The sequence below is a fragment of the Eumetopias jubatus genome, unplaced genomic scaffold, assembly GCF_037043125.1.
Source record: "Eumetopias jubatus isolate StellerSeaLion01/CBP00866 unplaced genomic scaffold, mEumJub1_p1.0 scaffold_7, whole genome shotgun sequence".
In the NCBI taxonomy this organism is placed as follows: domain Eukaryota; kingdom Metazoa; phylum Chordata; class Mammalia; order Carnivora; family Otariidae; genus Eumetopias; species Eumetopias jubatus.
This window is the reverse complement of record NW_028274813.1, coordinates 118,678,462-118,700,529: the sequence shown is the minus strand read 5'-3', so window position 1 is coordinate 118,700,529 and position 22,068 is coordinate 118,678,462. Positions and strand designations below refer to the sequence as shown.

General features: G+C 39.5%; 1 protein-coding gene across 4 annotated transcripts in view; it reads right to left on the bottom strand.

The window, feature by feature from the left end:
- The window catches only part of ZFAND6 (zinc finger AN1-type containing 6), a 67,435-nt gene that overhangs the window by 38,719 nt on the left and 6,648 nt on the right, over positions 1 to 22,068 (bottom strand). The window contains exon 1 of one of the 4 annotated variants that reach the window (XM_028093794.2): positions 19,685 to 19,766. The exons of 2 other annotated variants lie outside the window; for them this stretch is intronic. The gene's annotated coding sequence lies outside the window, so the exon portion shown is untranslated. Of the gene's footprint in view, positions 1 to 19,684; positions 19,767 to 22,068 lie in introns of those variants that run through there. One more of the 4 variants, XM_088024921.1, reaches the window with a different exon arrangement.

The window sequence follows — 22,068 nt, the reverse complement described above, 5'->3', positions numbered from 1 at the left end:
CAATCTCTAGGTAAAAACCAAATTACCAGTCTTTTCATCTTAATGTTTAGGATCAATCAGGGAATGCTTGAACAGTGTAGAACACACTAATCCGATTTAAATTAGCAACTTTCCTTCTTCCAGGCCATTAAACAGTCAGTAGATTAATCTATAGCAATCTAAAAATAGTCCGCCAGATGATGAGTCTGTGTGTTTAAGGCTTTCTAATTCATCTCCATTCTCTTCAGGAATTCACCACCACCCAGGGGTCAGAGTATACAAGTACAATCCATGTAGTAGTCTCTTTTTCACATCATTAAAATATCTACATGTATACTTTTCACCACCTCTACTGCTAAAGCAAGTGCCAGTAACTTGACTGATTTTCAAGTCTCCCTTAACTAGGAACAAAAGCAGAACAAAAGAAGCATATTAGCTTCAGAGCTATTTGGGAGTCGACCCCAGAATTTGCACCGATAGTGGTTTCCACATCACATAGGGATCATCTTAATAATTTTAAGTTCCTATGTTAGTGATTCCTGACTTGGAATTGTTAGGCAGGCCTGAATCAGTCATCCCAAGATCAGGCTTTTCTGTTTCTAGACACAAAATAAACTGTGCGGCACCACAGTGTGAAGCCATTTAACATTCAGCCAAAAACTTTCTAGTTCATCAACAATGGGTCCTACAATAGCTCCTTGGTCTTAAATCTTAAAAAGTCCAACTGGCTCCAGAGCTGGCCTCAAATGTCTTGCTAGGAAGTTAAAGTCCCAATGACCTGGCTTTAAGTCAGCCAAAAGCAAAGACCGAGGAGAGTAGAATTCAAAATTTCAAGAGAAAAGAGAAAAAGAGTTCTCCTGAACTGATCTCTAAAAACACGGATTTCCGTATATAACCTTTACATTAGTGTTTCTCAAATACGTGGATTAACGACGTCAGAAAATCGTGAATTCCTAGGTCCTAGCCCACACCTAATGAATCAGTTTCTGGAGACTGAAACCAAGGATCAGCACTCTAACGAGCTTCCAAGGGGTTCTCAGATTCAAGTTTGAGAACCACTACTTTATATACATACTGGTAAATATTATTTTAGCAGAACACAGTAAATACATATTTGTAACAGAAATCAAAATGGGTTTCAAATCACTGTAAAGCTGGTAACTTTAGAATAATTTTGGTCAACTAAAATTAGGTCAGGGCGCCTGGGTGGCTCAGTTGGTTAAGGGACTGCCTTTGGCTCAGGTCATGGTCCTGGAGTCCCTGCATCGGGCTCCCTCCTCCCTCTCACCCTCCCTCTCTCTCATATAAATAAAAATTAAAATAAATAAATAAATAAATAAATAAATAAATAAAATTAGGTCAAAGGATGCATCTCAAAAGTATCTGTCAAAAAACAATGGTTTCCCGCTATAAACTTTGGAGAACCACTATTTAAAATTTTAGGAAGTGCTTTCTGTTGGTTGGACATAAGCAACCATGGTCTGTAAGTAACTACAGTAGCTGGTAGGGAACAAGTGATTTTACCTCTCCACCCTTCCGTAATAGGCATGATAACTACAGTAAGAATGGTATTAGCAGACAACTGCTACTCAGAATTTGGGGCAAAAATTTTTGGTAAAACTTTGGGGAGATGGAGGTTCAAGTACACAGGAAGAATTTCTCAAGATGGTATGTCCTGAACTAATATAGTACTCTATCTACTCCCAGAGTGATGATGGTCCATTTTTATATGCTTTCCTCTGAATTGCTGGAAAGGCACTGTGACAGAAGAGGAAATGAGCACAGGGACTTCCGATTTCAGGATTACAGAATAAAACAGTTTCTCTCATACTCAGGCAGTAACAAGGAAGACAAGAAACAGGAACACAAACTCTGTCTTCCATGTAACAGGAGACAACTGTAACCGTGAACCACAATCCATTTACGATCACAGTAAGTGAGTGAAGGCCTGGCAGATGAATTACTAGAGGGAGGAAAAGCGAACTGGCTGAAAGCAAAGGGATGGATACAGCACAAGCCATTTGCTCTGGAGAGAAATCTGGAAGTTGTCAGAAAAATGAAAATTTGTATAAAGAAAATTTCGATTTCCCCCCTGCTCACCAACCCCACTCCTACACAGAAGAGCTCAAATTGCAAACAAAAAATGTTTCTAAGGCAAAACAGTGCATGTAACTAGAAGGATCGAAAAACCACTACTTTTTGAAAGCCTACTTTGTAGCAAGCACTGAACTAAGCACTTGACCTTTCCAAAATTTTCGTTAAGTTTAAGGAATTATAATTTTCAGCACCTCACATTTTTTTTTTGCACCTCACACATTTAAAGCATGTATGCGATATGCACTTCTCAAAATTTTGGAGATACACACTTAACTCCTCTTTATTTATATAATCTAAATGACAAAACCAGTCCTCGCTGACCTCACTCCTCAGAACTGTCACATACAGTGGAAATGCCGTGGCAGCTGGAGGAAAAGAAACACTAGTTCGGAGAGTCAGAATCCCTAGCTCCACTCTCTGTGCCTCAATTATTCTGAGGGTGAGCACCAATCAACACGAGAACATGGTCAACACTACCTTCATATACTAAGACAAGACAAGCCCTTCCTCACTGAGAGGGCTATTTTTCAGAGACAACTGAGAATTTCTTAAGCTTTCCCCGGGTTTCGTCCTTTTTTCACAGAATAGGTAACATGTGCAACACGTACACAAATGTCTGACTTCACAAAACAAAGCTACAGTACATCTACTGTGCCTTTATTATTCCAAGATGTCCACATTTTGCAGAGAATGAGAACGTCTATAGTTAATGTGGCTTCTTTTCCTGCTTCTTCTAAATTTCTAGAGCCAACTCCAATGCAATGAAGGTTTTCAGCAAAAAGATGAAATGTCATTCCGCGTCCATACTCTGATTAGGCAAATGTAAATTATGGAAATAGTGAGATCTGCTGGGATTACGATCACTGAGAAACGCTGAGCTGTGGCCCCCATGGTACAGAAGCTCTGGGACACGGTTATCTCGCTGCCTGCGGGCTCTGCACTTTGGACGTTCCTAAAGACTTTGTGGTCTCTTCTATTTGAACCGTTGAAGAAGCCAGGCCTAACAAAAGACAGCAATACATAAAATATTTTACGGGAGTACAAGAAAAATCCACCTATTCCTATCAATCAGCTTCCTTTCTGTCTGCTAAAAAACCTGACAGTTACTAAGATTCATGTAACACCCAAGATTTCTGGTTAGGATGAAATATGTTTGTCTTCCTAAAGTTACTCATATGTATTTTTTGTTTTGTCGCAATCTAATGACCACAACCAGCAAGTTGGAACACAATTCTGAGTTATGCAGCTTTCCCATTTTAAGAATTAGGGTGTACTGAAAATGCAAAACAGCTTCTATTCCAATCTGTCCACTGAATTATCACTGCAAATGATGTGGTCTTGAGAAATAAGTTTTTTGTATCAGCAGAGAGCACCATTTTACATCCAAGAATGTTATCATCTGTTAACAGTAATGGTCACAGTGAGGCATTAAACACTGTACGGAAAGTTGGGATATTCCTAGCAGAGACGCTGAAGAACAAACCAAGGGTACGGATGACAAATCAGCAACCCCTGGTGCTATTTTTCTCTAAAGTATTTCACTCTTGATTTCCCTAAGAAATTAAGACAGCATTATAAGAAGTAACATTACAAATTTTACCTAAATGAAACTCATTTGGTGAAAACAATCAGACAACAGGTGCTGATAACCATTTCCTTCAAAAAGATATTTAATTATTCCAAGCAAACTATCTAAATTATTATAAGAGTAAAGTATGGCTTGGAGTTCAGTCACACACAGACCAGTAAGTAAACATGAAGATTCCTCAGAGATGCCTGTGATGCTCCCCCTTACCCTCCACACAGCCCCTAGTTTCACGTACATCCCCTTACCTCATTCACTGTTTAAAAACACCCCAATCACCTCATAGGTTACTATACACATTCTACTGACTAAAAAGACAAGACTAAAGAAATCTTACTTAGGAAGTATTTGCTTTGATGACTTTCTCTTCCTCCTACTTGCCAAATGGGGTCACTTATCTTCAAGAAAAACCTAGGATGTGTGATCTAACAACAAGAGAATAGTCTGTTGCAAAACACGTACCTTTGAGAGGAGTGCAGGACAGGGGCAGACATGTCAGGCTACCTCAAATTTCTGTACTGCTTCCAAATGTGTGACCCTGTATTTTATGGGCCCTAAAAAGTTAGTATTTCTGCAATATTCCAGAGGTTTAGAAGGGCAATTAAAAATATTCAAAAACTGGGATGCCAGTTTCATGTGCTTGAACAGTGCCATGGCTCCTGGAACCAGATCTCAAAATCTCTGCATCCGATATCTCTTTGTGAACGAAGCTTTGGTCTCACAGCTCTAACTAGGAGCTCAGAGCAAATGTCTCCCAAATAGGACTCTAGCTCAGACCTTTCTCCAGAGCTCTCTGTTTGCTAACTGGATGTTGGATGTCTCATCAACTCTGCCAGTAAAAAAATCACGGGGTGACGGTGGGGCAGGGTGAATGAAGAGAAGCTAGTAGCTATGTCAGAGGAGCAGGATGAGCCACTAACAGAAGTGAGAGGGTCCAGGATAAATGCTTTCCCTGGACTGTCTGCTCTAATCCTCACAATATTCCTTACAAGCAGGAACCCTTACCTCCTGCATTCCACAGATGAAGAACTGAGCCTGAGTGAGACTATGGAAGCTGCTCAGGTCAAACTGCTAGCAGGCTGGAAAGCAAGGATCTGAACCCAGGGATCTGACTCCAAAACCCAAGCACCTATACATGCTGAAACCCCAAGAAGAGATGAGATACAGATTCTAACAGGTGAACTGTGCTCTCTGGTCAATTCAAGAGGCATTTCCTGAGCACTAAAAGTATGTGCCAGATACTACACACACACACACACACACACACACACGATTATCTCGATTCAAATCCCTGCTTTACCACTTATTAGCTATGCAACCTGAATAAGTTTCCAGCTTACACAAGCGAGTCAGAAAAATTATGTATATATTTATACACATATACATATAGAAAGAAAAACAGACAGAAAAAAATATGAAAAACAAATGGGATAAAGAGTACTACTGAGAATCTGGGGGAAAAAATAGGAGTTCCTTGTACTATTCATGCAACTTCTATGTTAAGTTTGAAATTAAATCAAAATAAAAAGTTACAGAAAGACTCACAGCAGTATCAAAACATAAAAGTATGTGACCTGCCCTGGTAGTATTAACTGCTTAGGTTCAGAAGCAGAGTATATAAATGGTTGACTTGGTCCACGATCAGAAACTAAGAAAGTGAGTGAAGAGGGACCTTCAGCTGGAAGGAAGGAGGAAACAAGAGACTGGGGGTTGATAAAGCTTCAGACTAAGTGGTGGGAAGAGGAGGGGAGCTGGAACTGACAAGAGGCTCCAGCCAGAAGACCCACCCTCGCATTCCACGTTACAGGTGTCTGCAGCTGTTTGACAAGTATAACCCCCACAATGAGATACCACTCCGTCTCTGCCCGAGTAGCTATGCTGACAAAGACTGACCACACCAAGTGCTGGTGAGGGAGAAGAGAAAAGTAAGTTCTCACGCACTGCTGCTGGCAACATAAGTGATTGTGGGACAGTGGGATTGTGGGAACAGTCTGCTATTTCTTACGAAGTTAAACTTGCAGTTATCATATGATCTAGTAATTCCACTTCTGGGTGTCTACGCAAGAGAAACAAAAATGTATGCCACCCAAAAACTTACACATACACGTTCACAGTGGCATTAAGACTAGCTGAAAGCTGGAAACCCCAGTGTCCACCAACTGGTAAATGGAGCAATAACATGTGGTATACACCTACACAATGAATACTAACCAGCAATAAAAAGGGACAAGCCAAGACCATTTAATAAGGGAAGGGGCAGTTTTTTTAAGAACCAGTGGTGGGAAAACTGGATCTCCACATGTAAAGGAATGAAGTTTGACCCTTACTTTATACCATGTACAAAAATTAACGGAAAATGGATCAAAGACCTAAGCATATAAACTATAAAACTCCTATAAGAAAACACAGGGCTAAAGACTGGACATTGGATTTGGCAATGATTTCTTAGATATGACACCAAAAACACAGGTAACAACAATGGATAATTTGGACATTATCAAAATTAAAAATTTTGTCCATCAAAGGACACAATCAACACAGTAAAATGGCAACCCACAGAATGGGAGAAAATATGTGCAAGTGCTATTATCAGATAAGGAATTAATATGCAGAAAATAACTCCTACAACTCAACAACAAAAAATCCAACCCAATCCAAAAAAGGGCAAAGAACTTGGATAGACATATCCCCAAAGAAGACATCCCAATGTATGACCAATAAGCACATGAAAAGATGCTCAACATCACCAATCATTAGAAAATGAAAATCACAACCACAATGAGATACCACTTCATACCATCTGGATAGCTATTTTCAAAAAGACAGAGGAGTGCTGGTGGTAGGAATGTAAAATGGTATAGTCTCTATGGAAAAGTCTGGCAGTTCCTCAGAAAGTTAAATGTAGAATTACCACATGATCCAGCAACTCCACTCCTGGGTATATGACCAAAAGATGTGAAAGCAGGAACTGGAACAGTTATTTGTCCCCCAGAGTTTACAGCAGCATTACTCACAACAGCCAAAAGGTAGAAACACCCCAAATGTCTGCAGGCAGATGAATGGTTCAACAGAAGGGGATATATATGCTCACAATGGAATATTATTCAGTCTTCAGTAGGAGTGAAATTCTCCTATGTGCTACATGATGAATGAACCTTGAAAATCTCATGCTAAGTGAAATAAGCCAGACAGAAAAGGACAAATTCTGTATGATTCCACTCATACGAAGAACTTCAGGAGCACCTTGACTGGCTCAGTCAGTAGAGCATGTGACTCTTAATCTTGGGGTTGTGTGTTCAAGCCCCACACTGGACGTAGAGCTTACTTTAAAAAGAAAACAAAAAACAAAAAGAGAGAACTTCAAATAGTCAAATTCACAGAGACACAAAGTAGAATAGTAATTACTGGGCAGCAGGGATGGGGAGTTATTGTTTGATGGGCACAGTTTCAAGATGGTAAGAAAAGTTCTGGAGATGGACAGCAGTGATGACAGCATTTCAGTGTATATGCATTTAATACCAATCAACTATACACTTAAAAATGATTTAAATGGTATATTTTTATGTGTCTTTTACCACAATAAAAAATAAAGATAAAAGAAAAAAGAAAAAAGGACCAAGCTAATGACAGATGTTGCAACATGGATGCTGGTGACAGTAGTCAAACTGGAAAGACCACATTAAAATATGTGATTCATTTACATGTTGAGAAAGAACACATCTAGAGGGACAGAGAGCAGATCTATTGGTTGCCCAAGACTGGGGCTGGGAAGGGGACTTGTTCACAAACAGGCTTGAGGGATCTTTCCAGGGTGAAGGAAATGTTCTAAGTGGAGTGTGGCAGTAATTACACGACTTTGTGAATTTATTTAAAATTACTGAATTGAACACTTACTAAATGGGTGAATTTTATGGTATGTAAATTAGAATCATTAAAAAAACTAATATACTTTCTTGTGTGGGTACAGATAAACTAGCTTTTATACAAACTAGCTCACCTTTTTGGTGAGAATATAAAGTAGTACAACTGTTCTCTAGAGCAAGTTTAAAAGACTAAAATATAGTCTTCGACCCAGAATTCCTCTTCTTTGAATTTACCCTAAGAACATCATCATGGCAGCACTGTTTCTGACAATAAAAAAATCAGTCCCAAAGTAAAAAGAATACAGCGTGGTTCAACAAACTCGGGCGCTTCCTGGCTTCCTGTGACAGAGCACTTCGCGGCCATCAGCCAGGACGTGCGCCGTGGCCCAGCTGCCTCTCGCCAGCAGCTCTGCTGCAGCAGGGCCTGTTTCCTTTAATGTCATCCCGTCAGCAACTGACACGCAGCAGGCATTCATGTTTTAAGTGAATAAAGAATAATGACATGAAAAGATGTCACAAGACGAAACCATGATCCCTCAAAAAATTAAAAATACATTTGCACGTGCATTGGAAAAAAAGCCTAGAAAGATGTAAAAGCAAAATATTCACTTTCATGTCTAGGTAGCTAGATTCTGAGTGAATTTTTTTTTTTTTTTTGGTCTATCCATTTTCTAAATTTTTAATAATTAACATGTATTGGAAACAATTTCAGGTGGAGTTACCTCAAGCAATAAGGTGTAAGCCTTGGTCTTCAGAACGGGTTGCTAAAGCTCTGTGGATACGCAAGTCAAGGGACTTTTAAAAATTAATTTATTTATTCAATAAGAATTAAGCACTTCCTATGTGTCAGCCACTGTTCTAGGCTGGGAGGAATAGATAAACCAAAATCCCCGCATTCACAGAAGTGGAAAGTCACTTGGATGGCTGAATGGGATAAAGCAGAGCTTAAACCAGGTGCCAAATCCTCAATAAGCATGAGAATGATGTAGAGAAGATAAGGAACAGGAAAGGAGCTAGGCTAGAAAGATCACGGGGTTTTTGCTGGGAAGAGTAATGGTCTGCAAACAACAAAGGGGAGCTAGAAAACACAGACCTCACGTCCCTTTTAACCTCTTGGTGTGGAGTATGACATCAGCAGCCACCACCTGCAAGAACCACAGGAGAGTGGTGGCCTCTGGGAAGAGCAAAGCTGCAGTTGGGGCAGGCGACAAAGAAATATTCTGTGAAGAGTTAAAGACCTTGTTCCCTCTAGAAAAGAGCTGTAGAGCACAAAGGAGAGCACACTGCACTTAGCATGGGAATAAAACAGGCATGGTAGGAATGAACGGTCCTCAAAATTCTTCACCAAGTTTAGGCTGTAGCTTAGGAGGTATCTGGAGGCTCAAGGATGTAAGAGGATTGTGGTATGGTCCTCAGGTGCTGGGCCAACATGTCTCATTTACCTCTATGTTTCCAGAGTCTAACAGAGAGCCATGTCTGCAGGCTCATGGTGTCAAAAACCCTCAATGATTTACTTCAAATTCAACACAGCTCAGTAACTTGTTCCAAAAAATACCTTTGCCTAACTTAATTTCTTCCAAGGGAACTATCATCTGCTTTGCCAACTTGGCTTACTAACTCTAGTCAATTCTGACCTCTCTTTCAAATGCAAATTAGTAGTTAGGTCCTTGATATTTCACATCCCACCCTTTTATGCAATTATACCTGGTTTAAGCCCACATCTTCCCACTTCTTGGCCAGTCATGTCTCAATCATTAGATAGATTTCATGATAAGTCTCAACTAATCTCTTGAATTCTGAACTGATTTCCAGGAACTACCTGTGTACTGTACTCACCTCCCCTGCCTAACGTTACTAACCAATGAACCTGAACACTAGGTATCTTAAATGGTCTAGGCTTAAACAGATTTGGAGAGGCAGAGTGACCTCAATTCAAATTGCAGTTGATTCTTACTAAGCTGTGTAATCTTGAACCCCTACTGCTACCATTTTATCACCAAAGTAAATACTCAAGCAACTATACATGATCAGACCACTCCCCAGATCAGTAATCCAATGGCTCTCCATCACTAAGAGAACAGGCTCTGGGGCCTGCCTATCCAGCCTCATTCTCCTGCCATTCGGCCTCATGGGGGTCTTGAAGCTCTCAGCCTCTGTGCTGTCAATCATTCCTTGCACGTGCTTTGTTCTCCGGCTAAAAGGCCTACCTATCCATCCCTTTTATTCACTCTGGTTAGCTTTTAGTATCTTCTTAATCTTAGTACGAGGCCTTCTTCCTCCATAAAGTCTTCTCTCATTCTTTGCTCCTGTTAAAACCTGATGTCTTTTTCCCTTATGTCACTAAACATTTTAATCCTCTATGTTTCCCCAAGATATAAGTTCCTGGCATAGCACCTAGTAGGTGCTAAAGAATCTGTGGAATATTTGTCAATGTAGGTACCACCACCGACAGCTCACAGGGTTAGAAGGTTAAAAATAACAAACACGAAGAAAGCACGGTGCTAAGTACACCACCATTTTTATCTGTACCATATCCACTTCAGAAATTTTTGTAAAAGAAAATTAAGGAAGGTAAAGACAGAGTGACTGATTAATAAATCTCTACAAAAAAAAAAAATCTGATTTTGAGCTCATAGGAAAGAGCCAGAGGATGTGAACTCAGCAGAAGGTGGGGAGAAGGCACGGTCCCATCCTCACAAAGACCCTAGAGAGCTGGAACTCACTGAAACATCACCTGAAACTCACTGGGATAAGGAGTACTCCTTCTTACCTCTCCCAGGAAGTCATCTGAAAGTGGCCTTGAGATCACAATCCCAAAGTTCAGGAAGATTAGTAAAATTAAGATTACCATGGACCTTCCCAAACAACCCCGGCAGTCTCCCCATCTTGAATATCTTTTCTTCTCCAAGCAAATCTGAATGGCAAGATCATGCACACCTGACAAACTGAACAGAGGCCTCTTCTGTTAACCAGCTGTTTGACTTTTTTAAGGGCCTAAACTCTCTGTGCCTCAGTATCATCATCTGTGAAACACAGACAATAACACTCAGCTCATAATAACCGTTGTGAGGACTTGAAAGGTTAGTCCGGGAACAGAGGGAAACTTCCTCAAGTTGATAAAGAATACCTACAAAATTCCTGCGGGTGGCATCATACTTGATGGTGAGAAACTTGGGGCTTCCCCACAAAGATCAGGAACAAGGCAAATATGTACCCTCTTTTCAACATGGTACTGAAAGTACTAGCTAATGCAGTAAGACAAGAAAAGGAAATAAAAAGTATACAGATTACAAAGGAGGAAATTAAATTGTCTTTGTTCACAGATCACATGATCGCCTATGCAGAAAACTTGAATCAACAACAAAAAACCCTCATGAAACTAATAAGTGGTTATAGCAAAGTTGAAGGATATAAGGTTAATATATAAAAGTCAACTGCTATCTTATACATCAGCCATGAATCTGAAATTAAAAACATAATAGCATTTACATTAGCATCCAAAAATGAAATACCTAGGTAGTATAAATCTAACAAAATATGCATACAATCCATATGAAGAAAACTATGAAACTCTGAACAAAATCAAAGAACTAAATAAATGAAGATATTCCATGTTTACGGGTAGGAAGACTCAATATTGTCCAGATGTCAGTTCTTCCAAAATTAATCTACAGATTCAATGAAATTCCAATCAAAATTCCAGGAAGTTATTTTGTGGATATCAACAAACTGATTCTCAAGTTTACATGGAGAGGCAAAAGACTCAAGAGTTGCCAATTCAATGTTGAAGGAGAACAGAGTTGGAGGGCTGACGCTGCCCAACTTCGATTTAGTATGAAGTTACAGTAATCAAGCCATACTGTACTGATGAAAGACAAACAGATCACTAGAATAAAATAGAGAACCCAGCAACAGACCCATATAAATACAGCCAACACAGCCAACTGATCTTTAACAAAGGAGCAAAGGCAATACAATAAAACAAAGACAGTCTTTTCGATAAATGGTGCTGGAACAATTAGACATCAATATGCTAAAAAAATGAATCTAGACACAAACCTTACACCCTTCACAAAAATTAACACAAAATGTATCATGGACCTAAATGTAAAACACAAAATTATAAACCTCCTAGAGGATAACAAAGGAGAAAATCACTTTTGTAATGGCAATTACTTTTTAGATGCAACACCAAGGGCATGATCCATGAAAGAAATAACTGATAAGCTGAGCTTCTACTCTGTGAAAGGCAATGTCAGGAGAACGAGTAGACAAGCCATAGAGTGTAAGAAAATATTTACAAAAGACACATCTGATAAAAAGGACTGATCCAAATATACAAAGAACTCTAAAAAAGTGGGCCAAAGACCTTACAGATACCTCACCAAAGATACAGAGATAGCAAATAAGCATATAAAAAGATGTTCCACATCATACATCATCAGGAAAATACAAATTAAAACAATGAGACAGTACTAAACACCTATGAGAATGGCAAATCTGGAACACTGACAGCATGGAATGCTGGCAAGGATGTGGAGCAACAGGAACTCTCAAGCCTTACTTATGGGAATGCAAAATGATACACCCACTTTGGAAGACTGAATGGTGGATTCTTACAATACTAAATACTTTACAATCCAGCAATAATAGTCTTTGTATGTAAGCAAAGGTAAACCTGGAGGTTTATAGCAACTTTATTCCAATTGATAAAAACTCTGAAGCAACTAAGATGTCTCTCAGGGTAAATGGATTAATAAACTGTGATCCATCCACATGATGGAATATTATTCAGTGCTAAAAAGAAATGAGCTATCAAGCCATGAAAGGACATGGAGGAAACTTAAATGCTTATTACTGAGTGAAAAAAGACAATCTGAAAACACTCCATACTGTATGATTCCAACTATATGACATCTTAAAAAAGGCAAAACTGTGGAGACCATAAAAAGATCAGTGGTTGTCAGGGCCTGAGGATGAGAGGGTATGGATGAACAGAAGGACTATAGAGGATTTTTAAGGCAGTGAAATACTCTGTATACTACTATAATGATGGATACATCTCATCATATGTTTGCCCAAACCTATAGAATATACACTACCAAGAGTGAACCCTAATGGACTTTGAGTGATCATGATATGTCAATGTAGGTTCATCATTGTAACAAATGTACCACTCTGGTGGGGGATGTTGGTAATGGGGGAGGATATGCATGTGTGGAGACAGAGGGGGTACATAAGAAATTTCTGTAACTTCCTCTTAATTTTGCTTTGAACTGAAAACTCCTCTAAAAATATTAAATCTTTTTAAAAAAGTTAACGTGTCTGATAGTGTTCAATATGAGTTGTGATTACTGAATTATTCCTCCCAATACTGCTGTCACCACTTCTCTGCATAGAAGCCTCCCACACCTCACCACAGCTCATAATCACACCACTCCCACAACCAGAGTTCACCACCTCAAGAATCCCAGAAGCTAGAGCTTACTAGTTAAGCGGAAAATTATATGGCACCCAACAAACCAGGAAAACTTTGGTGGAAGCCAGCTACAAGTCTCTTTTTATTACTTTACCATTTCAGAGTTGTCCCTTTTCAGGTGAAAAGAATAAAGCTTTTGCTCTTTATCCAAAATGAAAGAAAGAAAAGAAAAGGAAAAAGAGAAAAAGAGAAGAAAAAAGACAAGAAGGGTCTCTGTCACTGCTGTAGTCTAAAACATACCTAACTTTCAAGGCATGCTTCAGATTTTACTTTTTTAGAATTTCCGGACTATCCTAGCTCATAGTCATCTTTCTCCCTGCTGAGCCTCTACCGCAATCATTTATAACAAACCACAATCTGGCACTCAGTAATCTATAATATGGACTTATAGGACAGAGAATATTCATATCCCCCAATTTCTTCCAATAGTAAGTGAATTTAAGAAAAGGATGGGTCTTTCAGCACTTTGGCAAACTCACCTGACTAGGTGACTGGGTCAGACTACCTGACTAGCCTCTGTGCACACAGCTCAACAAGAATTTACTTATTGAAACTATTATTTTAGGCAATTAATGAGACCTTTTCAGTGTAGGTTTTCATTTTAAATAATCTGTCAAGAATAATTTTTCCCACTAAAACAGATTCTATTTTATAAAGTTCTATAGCTACTGAGATTTGAAAAGAGATACACTATATGCTTTTAAGCAATTATCTAAAAAAATTAAGGAAATCTATTGTGTATTCTATTCATCAATACTAAGTTTTACATTCTTTTGAAATTATATATTATTTTATTATCATAATATAGAACACATAAAATTTATTCAATGAACAATTAATTTGCACTTTTATTATTTAAGAAACTAGCAAAAGATTATTTGGATAATAAAATATGGCAAATTAAAACTTTTGAGAGTAGTATGGAATTTCCTGCCTCTAAAATACATGAATACAATACAAAACAACCCACAAAAACTCCTGCTTTTATAATAGACAACTATGAATTTTAATTAAAAGTTTACAATTACATTAACTTCCAAGTCCAGTTATAGATTCAATCCCTTTCAAAACCAAATATTTACCTATATTTTTAAAAGTTCTATCCATTTGATCTTTTTCTTTTAACACCACGTCCTTTCTAAGCTATAGATGAAAGGCTTTATTTTCTTGACTGAATAAAGGTCATTTTGCCTAAAATATGTTGGAGGGGGTGGTGGAGAGAGATGAAGGGAAATGAAGTGACATATTTGAAATAAAAGTGATTCCAAATCAATTATGTCTCCGTTTACCTCAATTTGCTTTCTACAAAAAATCAGCTGCAGTATTTAACCTGTTGTGATGATACAACGTTGGGTGCAAGAGAACACGAGAAATGCACACCGGGTCTCCATGAACAGCCGTGTAAAGAGCCCATTACCATTTCAAACAGCTCTGATAAAGTGCTTCTGCACTACGCCTAATCTTCCTTTTACACAGGTAGGTTTCGAGCTTTTATTAAACGTGAAGAATTCAACAGCTTTGAAATTCAAAACTAACTAGGTATGGAAAACTACCTTATCTTTCCTACATTTCATTCTTTGATCTTCTTATATTCTGGATATGCTAAAATGTCTCTTTTTTGGAGTGTTCCAAAAAATTGTCAAACATGTTTTTTTGAAAACCCTTCAAGCACTTTTAGACTCTGGCAACAGGTTTTAAGTATTCCCTAGAAGAAGGAACTGCAAATAGTTGGTGAGAAGATGAAATGATGTGGTGTGGGGGGGGAAAAAGGGTAGAGAAGCAGGGGCCAGCTTAGGAGGGCACATGGCTCAGCAGTTAGGAGGAAGGACTTTGGTCCAGCACACCTGAGTTCAAAGCGTGTTAGCCACTCACCAGCTAAGTCAATCCTGGACAAATTAGTTAAGCTTTCCAAGTTATCTTACTTGTTAAACGCATGTAATAGTACTTACCTGTCCAAGTTGTTTGGGGACTACCTCAGAGAATGCTTAGCACAGAATTAGCTGGTATTATTACTCGTCCTAGGTAGCTAAGAAAGTTCAAAGGACAACAACAAAGAACACTAAAGAATTTTAAGCAGAGAAAAACAGACACAATCTCACAGCGAAGAATGTATTGTAGAAAGCCAAAACTGGAAGTGAAGATGAGTTAAGAGACTGTTTTACTAATCGAAATAAGAAGCCATGGACTCTAGATACTATGGATTTAAAACTGATAGGAGGGATAGATGGCTGGCTCAGTCCATGGGGTGTGTGACTCTTGATCTCGGGGCTGTGAGTTTGAGCCCTGCGTTGGGTGTAGCGACTACTTAAAAATAAAATCTTTTAAATTAAGTAAATAAATAAAATTGTTAGGAGGCTGAGGCTCACTGGGTGCGGAAGAAGAAGGAAGAGCCAGAACAAAACCCAGGTTTTGCCTACCACCCATTTTCTGTGACAGGAGGGAAGAAAGGATTGCAGGATACTGCTGGGAGGGCGACAAAAGGCAGTTAAAATTTAGCCTTGCTGAGTTTCACACAGTTTTGGAAGAGAGACCTTTGTTAGCTGGATGAACATGGGTTTCAAGATTTCAAAAAATCTGGATTTAAGATATAGATCTTAGAATCATTACTGTGTATAGGCAGTTACCTGAAGATGTGGTCCTGGAGATCACCCAAGAAGGATAGCCTGAGAAAAATGTTAGGGAGGAAACACTTGCAAAGGACAGAAATCACAAAAAGAAGCCCAAGCAATATCATTAAACCCATGGGAAGACTTTCAAGAAGGAAAAAGTAGTTAATAGTGCTAAATTTTACTGAGAAATCAAGTGCATACTCAACAAAAATCCGCTGGTCGGGGAGGAAGGTGCTTATACTGGGGAGAAAATGTAAAAGGTATAAACAGAGATAGATGGATCTGCTCCCTTTTACCCCCCAAAAATGTTTCAAGTTCATTTTTTCTAATGACATCCAAACACGAAAAATCAGATTTAAGTCAAACAAGTTCCCAGACATCAATTAATAAACAAGCACTTCCTACAAGTTTTCAAGAAAATTTACTTCCTAAAACATTTACCTACTTTTTATAAAGAAGCCACACAGGAAAAACACTGCAAAGCTGTAAAAGTCCCTCTATTACACAGAACAGAGAGACCTTGTAAACACTAAGCCACTGTTTCTAGGTTCTCTCCAGTTTTACCAACTTATTGTCCATTAAAATTTTACCTTGTCATTAGAGGAAAAAAAAATCACTGTATTCCCCTTGAATGGAGACTAACAATAGAAGCTCTGAATGCATTTAATATTCTCTCTTAGATCACTTTTTTCCTAATCCTTAACGAATAAAATAGAGCTATCACTATTCTTATCCTGCCTCAATATTAGCTCATTTACAGAATTTTCTTCTCCCTCTAGGAAATTGGCTTCTACTCTGAGAAAAACCCATACACTCCAAGGCTGCTAGCCCTAGTGCCGTCATCCAGAGGACAGTGCAGTAGACACGGCGGAGGTGTGCGCCCAACTACAGATGCTCACTTCTCTCACTGCTGGCATTCCCAGAGCCCTGGAGGAGCAAATGTGTCCACAGCTCAACCTGCAAAGACTTTAGTTAAAATCGTTATGTTTACAATTATCTTCATCTCTATTGTAGCAACAAGATCAGAATGTTAAGACTGAAAAAAAAATGAAATACATTTTCTCAAAATCAGAACAAAGGAAAGATTTGTGATATAAATATTTAAGCACCAACACAAATTGTAAACATTCAAGTGAAACCCAAACAACTGTTCTACTCATGAATGAAGAATTTATCTGTGTTAAACATTCCGATACAGCCACAAATTTAAATGCATGGAAAATGTGTTTCATGGTAACTACTTCACTAATTACAACTGATGAGTTTTAGGTCCTTCTCCACTTCAAAAGTTAAGAAAAACCCAAGTGTCTAGAAAACTCAAACTCTTCACCTGTTGGCAAACAAAACAGACATTTAAAAAAGCTTTCCCCTGAAACAAACACAATGACCAACAAAACATTAAGCTCTGGAGTTGGAGACACGATGTTATCAGTAATTGAAAAAATTCACAGAAAATAAGTTAAACTGCAGCTGTGTTCAACTACTTTGTGTCAGCGAGTCAGAGCTTCACCCACCATTTATCACAGCCTCCCATTCATCAATTAAATTAGTATTTTTAATTGTCTTGAATTTTGCTTTAAAACAACTTTTTAAGTTTATTCTACAATATTAGTTAACAAGTTCATAACCTGAGCAGTTACGGCCTATAGCCCACTGAACACACTAGCTGTTGAGAGCACATGATCAGCAGTCATTGCCAAACAAAGAGTGTTCTTAAAGACAGACAAAAAACATGGGTCTAGTACTGCTGTGTGAGTGCACAGTCGTCTTCTCACATTTAATTGAAAACGTATGAAATACTGGAAAGGTGCTGATATAATACCATTTTAAAATGTAGATCTACACATACTAATTCTGTTTCTCTACCATATAAAAACCCAGGCATGCACAGTAGGCTGTCCACACCTGTTCAGAGTCAAGTAATGTTAAGTGGCACTACTGTAGCCCTTCTCTACAAATGTTTCTGATAGATCTTCTTGTAAGAAATTATTTCTTCCAATAAGTGCTTACTAGAAGAAGCACGTAAGACCTTGTCTGAACAGCCAGGCCAATGTAAAACGTTAAGCCCAGTACTTACTGACAGCAATACATGTAATAAGTAAATTACCCAATGAAGATATAATCGCTCACTTAAGCAGGTAAAAATTTTTCCAATTTCTTTCAGCTTGTTTTAATATCCAGAAAATGACTTTATATTCATCTACATCTTGGAAAATGGGATTTAAAATAGGTTATTAGTTTAGGCAAAAACTAATCACCCAATCGGAGAGCTTCAGAGGCACACTTTAATACAACATTTAAGGGGCTACCCATTAGAGAAATTTTGAAGCACATCCTGCTGGTGGCAATATAAACTGCTATAACCTTTCTAAAAAGCAATTTGGCCACTGAAGTGTTCATATCCTTTGATCTAGGTAAGCCCACTCAGGGGATTTTTCCAGAAGAAAAATCTTGGGAAAGATGAGGAAATATTTTTAAATGTACACAAAGAAGTCTGTTTAACACAACGCTATTTAAAATGGTGAAAAATTAGGAACAATCTAAATGTAATACAGGCAAAAGACTAGGTCAATTAAGGTCCTACTAACTTAAAAGAATTATACAACTAAAATTAAAACAATTTTAACAGATGACACAGTTTAGTGAAATATAAAACTACAATTATTTACAATTATGGGAAAAATACAGGAATTTGGTAAGGTACAGAAGAGGAAAAAGAAAAAATAAGAGCACCACACAGTGATGTTCTTATGGGTATATAGTGACTTTTCCTGATTTTATCATTACTATTATTACTATGATATTGTTTAAGCAACAGAACAGAAAGCATACATTTAAAAACCTCTGCATGAACTATAAGGGGTAGCACAGCAAATACAGCTACACCGGCTGAAATGCTTAGCAGGCACATGCGCCGATTATTCAGATGAACTCTTACACCTTTATTTCTAGGAGATCAAAGGGCAACAATATGAAGAAAACAGTCTCTAAAGAACACCCTGGTAGTGAAACATACTATAATTATTTCATAAGTTAAGAAATGTCAGTAGATTCAGAGATAGTTTCCAAAAAGTTGTGAGAGCCCACCTACAGCTCTGCACCCATTCCCCGCTCCTGTTGAGGGTGTTTCTTAGGTCCACGTCTGAAACAGATGGGAGTTTGAATGAAAAAGCGAGTACTTTTACCTTGTGCTACACAGAATGAAGTCAATGAGCTCCTCAACAACAAATCCGGGGCACACTAAGGACGCCAGCCCGCTGCCCCGTCCGCAGCACGCTGTAGTTGACGGGGGTGCTGGGGTGAGTCCGGGGCACACTGCAGGGGGAGGGGCTGGGGGTGAGTCCGGGGCACACTGCAGGGGGAGGGGCTGGGGGTGAGTCCGGGGCACACTGCAGGGGGAGGGGCTGGGGGTGAGTCCGGGGCACACTGCAGGGGGAGGTGCTGGGGTGAGTCCCGGGCACACTGCAGGGGGAGGGGCTGGGGGTGAGTCCGGGGGATACTGTAATGGGGGAGGGGCTGGGGCAAGTCCGGGGCACACTGTAGGCGGAGGTGGTGGGGGTGAGTCCGGGGGACACTGTTGGGGGGGTTCCTGGGGGTGAGTCCGGGGACACTGTAGGAGGAGGTGCTGGGGGTAAGCCCAGAGCACACAGTAGTTGGGGGGGGGGTCCTGGGGGTGGGAGGGAAAGCCCCGGCGACGCCGACCAGTGACCGCACTCGCGCCCGAGCCCCCGCCGCCCGCCCTCCCGTGGATTCAACGACCCCCTGAGTTCAGGGGCACGACCCCCTCCAGGTGTGAGGGCGAGGAAGCCCGTTGCTGGAGAGGACCCCGGCCCCCACGACCTCTAACCACACTCAGGCTCTCAACTAGAGATCCTGACGAACAAAGTCAAGTTTGATCCTCTCAACACCTATTTCCTGTCCAAACAGCCCTTTTGTTCTGCTTCCCTGCTTAATGTTAATGTTCGGTTTGCATCAGAAAATAGCACAATGACAGAACCGAGCACACACAGAAGCATAAAGGAGCAAAAGTGTAAAATAAAGGATTATTAGAAGATCGGAACAAAAATCCTACCACCAAAACCTCCACAATTTTCTGTTTGCTTCCCCTCAGATTAACTTCACTTGAAGCTGTGCTCCACGGCAACCAAGCATGAACGGCAGGCCCCGCCCCCTGCAGTCTACTGGCCGACGAGGACATGCCCCGCCCCGAGCAGGAGGCTCGTCGCTGCGATTGGACGCGGCTGACATCCATTATTTTAAAGAACTTTTCCTTGCTAGCAGGTTCGGTCGCACCCGCCGAAACCCGCTGATAAGCTGGTTTCTTAAAGGGACAGCAGGCAGTGTTTCGGTTTCCCAGGGCAAAGTGTTTGCTCACTCTTTTGTCTGGGAAAAAACGCACACACCAAGGCGCCGCGACCAAAGTCTGACAGCCGCAGCGCCCACCTGCAGTTCTGGGACCAACTCTTCAAAACACGATGCTCTTAGCCTACGTCATTTTAGGTTCTACACAGCCATGAAGGTAAAGTGAAGCTCGGTATAGGACACACTCCCTTTACAACAGAGTTCACAGGTTGTCTGGAATTTTTTAAAGTGGCAACAGAAAATCCACTACAAAATTCTGCCAAACTGAACAAGAACGGTATTTTATCTAAGACTTAAAAATAGGATCATTTAAGTCATGGAAAATAGATAACCCTGAAACACTAAATGCAAAATACTCATTTTTGCACCACCAAAGTTACTGCTACTCTGTCCTCAGCATCACCGCAGGGTAAAAATTGGGGGGCCCTCAAACTCTAGTATTTCTACTTAAAAGTGCACACACATCTACAGGTCTGACGTGTCTGCCTCGGTGAGTGCGCAGCCAAAGCAAATGGACATCTACAAAAGGGAAAGGCAACCTGCCCTGAGCGCAAGTTCTGAGTGAAGTCCAGGATGATTTTAGTTGTTTTATTTTTAAATTACCATTGCTTTTTAATCAAGGGTAGGCACAATTTTGCAGCCTCCTTGAGCATTCATTAATTTAAGGGGCCGTGAGCAGCCCGGAGTGCAGCCAAAGGCAGGGAGACTCCTCTGAGAATACTGAGTGACAGTAAATGTCACCTGTGGAGATTCTAAAGACATCACACGCAAACACGTGCCTTTATACATTACTAAGTTTGCTGTATTTTATTATGTTTATTTTAATTAGAACTGCTTATGTTTTAATAGCTTGGCCAATCAAATATTACTGACATTAATCACTACCTGACTGAATGGCATTTTAACTTGTTCAGTAAAGTCTAATTTTCACCCCTACCAAAATTTTAACTGATTTATAAAAATAAATCCAAAAAAGTAATGCAAATTAAGGAGGTTTCTTCTCAAAAATACTTTCAATAAGTTTATATAAAAATTTTTAAAATTAAATGTACAGTTTTCAAAGTTCAAAATCTTGCAAGCATTTTTCCTGAAAGAAAATCCATATATTAGAACAACACAAAGCCAACAAACTTGTTTTGAATACAAAGAGAAATCTGTAGGAAACTGAAAATTCACATAATTGCAACTAGACATGAATATGGAGTAATGCCCTGCAGAAGCCCAAACAGCTGCATCATCTATTATGCCTTTTAAGTGGACAAACTGAAAGAGCCAATTCACAGAGGCCTAGTCCCAAGATGCTTTGCAAGGATTCACTGCTCTGAATGCCCAGTACTTTACGAGTCAAGTTCAGGTTTTCTTCCCACTGTGTGGACACTCTCACCAAACAACACTGGAAGCAGAAGAGGTACAGGAGCAAGTAACAGAAAGAATACATAATTCGAGTGACAGCATAAAACTTGGGGGGAAAAAAAAAGGTTTAAGATGGCCAAAATTTGACGGGGCTATAGAAAAAGAGATGGCAAGCTTTTATATCTTAAAATTTGGCAAGCATAAAATTAGAAGACAGTTATGGGAACGAAAAAACCTTTGCTCTGACATCAATTTTTCACTTCAGAGTTAAATTATTTGTATAAAACAGACACATATTACATACACTAAAATAACACCAGGACCACTCTCAATCTACAACCCAAAAAAGAAATACAGACGTGGTTATACCAGATTATTCAAAGATCTCTAGGACCTAATTGAAAGAACTTCACAGTGATAAATATCATTTTAGGTGGCTCACAGGTTAAAAATAAGGGGATTTTATTCCACTTCTAAATCAGTTGCAGAAGAAAACAGCAAAAATAAATAAAAGGAAAGGAACACCACAACTGAGATTATCTGAAAACAATATTGCTTCAGAGAAACAAGAAACCTGCAAAAGTTCCAAGGCTCCCTGATTGCATGTGACAATACCACTTTTTGAACATTAAGTATTCAAAGGACGTACTGTGTATTCTTGGTGGGGGAGGAGCTCAGAAGCCTTCCCAAACCTATCAACTAACAATGTAGATGATAACAAGCCAGAACAACTTGGTCTCA